Below are 5,435 nucleotides of genomic sequence, written 5' to 3' on the forward strand. Positions count from 1 at the left end.
AACCAGTTGCTAGTTAAGTTATGAGTCTTAGCTTGTGTTGTGATCTCCCCAACCAATTTCCTTAATTTTCTGTTGTAACTAAATATATCGAGAACAGTGTCGTCTGCAAGAGGTGTACAAAAGGTCGTAAAATGCTGTAGCTCATCAAAATTGAAGCTTCATTTAGGGTGATCTTGTCTTCAGAATCAGTGTGTGCGGCTGAGAAAAATTTACGATTTCACACGTCCTTGGATCACTGTTTATGTTTTCCCTCTTTCTCGCATTGTGTAGTGTAGGCCTACTACTCAAAATTATCTTGTAGAAATAAACCCGTTAACGAAAGGCAGTTGCTGTAAGATATGACAATCAAACCTTTGTGATACCTGCCCCACAGACAATGTATGTTCTAATTGACAACTTAAAGTAGGGAGGAATTCCGCCACCGTTTTATAGTTATGTTTTTGCGGAAACATTTCAGCGCGTTACGTACTTTCTTCGGTGGGATTTTATGTCTTTTTCTTTCTGAAAAACTATGACATGTTAACCTCTTATGTTGGTTACAGGAATTTTTTGACTCGAAATTATTTACATTTGCAAAGGAGCGATTGTTTTAACATTAGTTTACATAAGATACACGGTTAAGAGAAATGTCACCGAGCTGAGGCATGAACTTACATGTTATTCACTTACGCCATGCATAAAGGATGCTAAATATCGAAATAATACAGATCCACATTTGTTCACATACCTCACATGACACTATTAGTTGTATATGCTGGTAGTTTTTTTTTTTTTTTTTTTTTTTTTCAATTCCCCATCGGGGCGGGCTGGCAGCAGCATATGCGCTGCTCTTCAGCCGAAAGACATAGAACAAACAATAGAAGACATTTAAAAATTACAAAGGAGAGAATATGGTGAACATAGATATAGAAAAAGGGGGAACATCATGGAAGGCAATAGACAAAAAAACGGGGTGACTGTAAAACGGAGATAAAAAACTGTTTAAAAGTAGCACACACAAAAAGCCACACACTGCGGCAATTAAAATAATACAAGGCACAGTATGACTGGAGCATAAAAGTTATCGACGGTTGGCGTAGCACATAACAAACACTTGACGGCGAACCTCAAGGCAGTACACAATTAAAATCACACCTCTTGACGCACAGGAGAAACAGCACTAAACACAACACTGATGTGGCACACAGACGACGATCAAAGCAGAGGATCTGCCAGGCGCAAGGAGATGAGGGAGACCTGAAGAAGTATGTCCCATGTATTCTGCAGATTCATATTTGCAAAATATTGTGGTCTTGCTTCTCGAGTTTGCGACATCTTAAAACACCTACTTCATTTGCTGTTGTCAATTCTTGCTCTTACACGTGGATTTGTTGTAATTAATCAGCAAAGCGACGGGTTATGCGGCCACAACACGTACTGTGATTCAACCTCGTGTTTACTGCTTGGCGGGGCCGGGCTAGGGAAGGGGAGAGACAGCGCATGCGGAAGATCCACTATTTGAGTGACATCTACCGCCGGCACTCTGAGTTCGTTGGTCCAATTAGACTGAAGTTGGCACTCCCAGAGTACTGTACCTGTCAAATGTAGACAGACTGCATGCTCGAGTTTGCAATAGATCAATATCGTGGGATGGCCAATTTCGTTCTCTTCCGCTACAGGTAGTGTGTATGGTGGGACAGATCGCAGGCAATGTAAACAACGATAAGCGCTCGCTTCGTATGATGCGCACAGTACGAGATAAAGTAGCGAGTTTTTCCGGCCTAAGGCATACTTACCTGGCACAGGGGGATACCGTGATCATGAAGGCGGTTCCTCCAGGACGAGGCTTTTCCATTGCACTTCGGTTGGGCTGACCCCTGCGATTACCCCTAATGTGGGGTAACTCGGGTGCATAATTTTTGGTAGTCGGGACTGCGTTCGCGCAGACCCGGGTCTAATCATAATCGAAACTAGTGATGGGCTAAACTGCGATTTTCCGATATCAGTGATTTCTGTGAATGCTACTTTTCAGTATCTGTTATTCTTAACTGTGATTTTGTCGCAGTTAAGAGTCGCAGTTAAGGAACCTAAAGGCCCGTCCACACGCAACGATCTGTCTGCGCAAATGTCTGCGCACATCACATCTGCGCAGACAGATCGTTGCGTCGTGAACAGAAGATTTGCACCAACCTGAGGTGTGTGCAAACCTGGAAGTTGGAGTTGGAGGTTTGAGCGAAACCTCTCAAATCTGTCGGTTCAAACCACATCTGCGCAGACAAGTTGGAGCGTCGTGGACAGGAGATCGTCGCAAACCTGGCGCGAAACAGCTGTTTTGCTCAGTCTAGTGTTTGTATTTGTGTGCACAGGGCATTAAAATGGCTGATAATCGTCAGTGTTCTCGAGAGTTTGTAAGTGAATTCATTGAAATATACAGAAACCACCCATGTTTGTGGAAGACGCATCTAGAGGGTTGGATCCCCCTCCTTCGAAAGCGTCAGATTGCAAAGCCTGGGCTACTCTCAGGGTGGAATCTCCGTCTTCGAAGATTGTGTGTGTCTGTCTGTCTGTCTGTCTGTCTGCCCGCTGCTGTCGCTGTTCGTTCGTTCGTTCGTTCGTTCGTCCGTCCGTCCGTCCGCCTGCTGGCTGTCCATCGCCGTCGTCGTAACCGCTGCCGCTGCCGCCGCCGCCGCCGCCGCCGCCGCCGCGCCTGCTGTTCGTCCGTCTGTTCGCCGCCGACGCCGACGCCGCCTGCTGTTCGCCGCTGCCCATCGCCGACGCCGACGCCGACGGCCGACGCCGCCCTGCTGCACGTCCGTCTGTCCGTCGCCGTATGTCTGCAATGAGTACTCCCACCTCCACCGTCATCTACACCTCCCCCTCCCCCTCTCCCACAGTCACTTCCTGGAGTGCCGCCTCTGGCCTCCCTCCTTCCACCTCCCCTTCCCTTCCTCCACTTACCCACCCCCCTATCTCCTCCCCTGCTGTATACCCACACCTCTACACCCTTCCTCCAGCCTCCACACCCCTCAACAGCTCCCCACTACTACCCCCGCCCTCACATACGCCTCTGTTGCCGCCTCTGCTGCCGCCCCCTCAGGTGGTTGGCTTCCCCTCTCTCACCGACCCCCGTCGCTTCGTCTTCTGCATCTCCCGCACGCATCACGTTGCGCCGAGCCACCATCGCCACCACTGAACCAGCTGCTTCTCCCCGGTGCCTCCACTACGCCACAGGGATCTGCCACCCGCCACCTCCCTCTCCTCCCCGTCCCTCTCGCCCCTCCTCTCAGGCCTCCAGTCTCCAAAAAACCCCCACAAGCGCGTCCCTTTACCGACTCTGCTCCCGCCACTTCCCACAAAAAATCAACGCCACCTCCCCCTCTGCCCCTCCCCCTGGCCGTCACCATGGACACCACCCCTCCTCCTGCCACCCCTACCTTGGCCCCCACCCTCCACACCTTTGTCCTGTCCACACGTCCCGATCCTAAGTTCCTCGACGCTCGTTACCCTCACCAAGGAAATACGAAAGTACTTACCTGGTGCTCCCATCTCCCAACTCATTCCCCGCAGGGACTCAGTCCTTATCAAGTCCCCATCCCCATCATTTCACACAGACCTCCTGCGAAAACTCCCACGAGTTTATGTTTGGGCCCCCACGCCTCTCTGACACACCCTTCCTTTCCGCTTCCACTCCTCGTCAGCCCCTAGCCTCCCCGTCGCCCCCCCCCACCTACACCGCTGTGATCACCAAAGCTCAGCCCGGTGATCACAGAGGATGAAGTGTTGGTAGAATTGAACTCCCACCCGGACTTGGAAATCCGCGTCTGCTCGCCGTATCCACAATGCCTCTGGTCCCCACCTACCTCATGCGGGTATTCTCAGAGTCCGCCCCGTCCATAGACCATCTCCTCACCCAGGGTGCCCTGATATACCACCGTCGCCACCCTGTTGAATCCTCCAAATCCCCTCCCCAATCCTACCGTTGCCAACGGTGCCTGATGTACAATGACCACCTGACTCCCCAACTGCAAAAACCCCCCCCACCTGTCCCCATTGCAAGGCCTCCCACTTTCTCAAGAACTGCCCCAACCTCGCTGCTCCTCCTTCCTGTAATACCTGCAATGGCCCCCATCCCACATACTCCCCACAAGTGTAAAGCTAAACCCCCTCCAGCCCACCCCCTGAACTTACAGTCCCAGTTCGTCCCGTCGATCCTCCTGTCCATCCTAACAATTCCCTCCGTCCACCCCCCACGGGCCGAGGACATCATCCCGGTTCATTACCGTTGTACTCCAAAACATTCACCCTTTTCAGCGCCCGCACACCTTCCAACAAATATCCCTTGCTGCTCGCTCTGTGTTCCACCTGAACACCTTCGCCACTTACTCCCACAACCAAGCCCACTTCACCTTCACCCGCCTCGACACCCTAGTTTAAGTCTCTTCCCTTCCCTCTCTTCCCCCCCCTCCTTCCCGTCATGGCGCGCGGCACGAGTCTCGCATCCTCTTCCAGAACATTCGCTCCTTCCGCTCCAACAAATACCTTCCTCATGCACCACCCTCTCCCACCACCAGGTCGACACCTTCCTCCTGAATGAAACCTTTCTCCAGCCCCACCATTCTGTCCCGCTCCTCCCCCTATATCCTCCACCGCACTGATGCTCCTGGTCCTCGTGCGCAGGGTGGAGTCGCGATTGGCCACCTTAAGCATATCCCCCGTCCGGGCCACAACCTCTCCTCAATGACCCCACTGAACACCTTATCCTTAGCGTCTTCTTCCCCTCCCTCACCATTACCTGTGCCACCATCTATGTCCGCGTCCACTGCTCCTCTTCCTTATGACTTCATCTCACACATTGATCACGACCTTCTCCACCTATGTGATTGCCGCCGACCTCAACGTCCATAGCCGCACTCCTGCTGCCCTTCGGCGGTGGCATCAGTTCCCTCTCCACAATCCAGGGTGACCTTGTTCCCATTCCCCCAGCACACCCGACCCGAAAGTAACACCAACCCCCGATGTTGTCATTGCCCTCCGCCAACCTCCTTGGGCGTATCACTGTCGCCGTCCTTGACCCCACAGGTAGCGATCACCTCCCTGTCCTTCTCACCATAACGTCTGCAAACCGCCCCCCCTCCAGCTCCGCAACCTGCACCCCCCTCCCAAGGTCGTCCATGACTATCGCCGTGCCAACTGGGCTGCCTACCGGGACTCCATCTCCACCCAGGTCGAAAGCCACCCTCTTTACCTATCGCCATCCTGACGACATCATCCAGCGCCTCGTCCTTCCTTCAGACGGTAATTACTGACGCCGTGGAGGCCCATGTTCCTACTAAAACCATCCACCCACACCGTCCCACTCTCCCTCCGCGGGCTGTCCTCCTCCTCCGTGAATCCCCGCCGGCCTCTATCGCTCCTTCCTCCGCACGTCGTGACAGGGATACACTCCAACGCCACCG

The 5,435-nt window shown here is 52.8% G+C and overlaps 1 non-coding gene across 1 annotated transcript; it reads left to right on the top strand.

Annotated features, from left to right (window-relative positions):
* The first annotated feature begins 1,767 nt into the window (after window positions 1-1,767).
* LOC126425418 (U1 spliceosomal RNA) lies at window positions 1,768-1,932 on the top strand. Its single transcript, XR_007576287.1, has one exon. It is a non-coding gene; the product is annotated as a U1 spliceosomal RNA (small nuclear RNA).
* The last annotated feature ends 3,503 nt before the right edge of the window (window positions 1,933-5,435 follow it).

This window comes from Schistocerca serialis, chromosome 10 (genome assembly GCF_023864345.2).
Source record: "Schistocerca serialis cubense isolate TAMUIC-IGC-003099 chromosome 10, iqSchSeri2.2, whole genome shotgun sequence".
Classification (NCBI taxonomy): Eukaryota; Metazoa; Arthropoda; class Insecta; order Orthoptera; family Acrididae; genus Schistocerca; species Schistocerca serialis.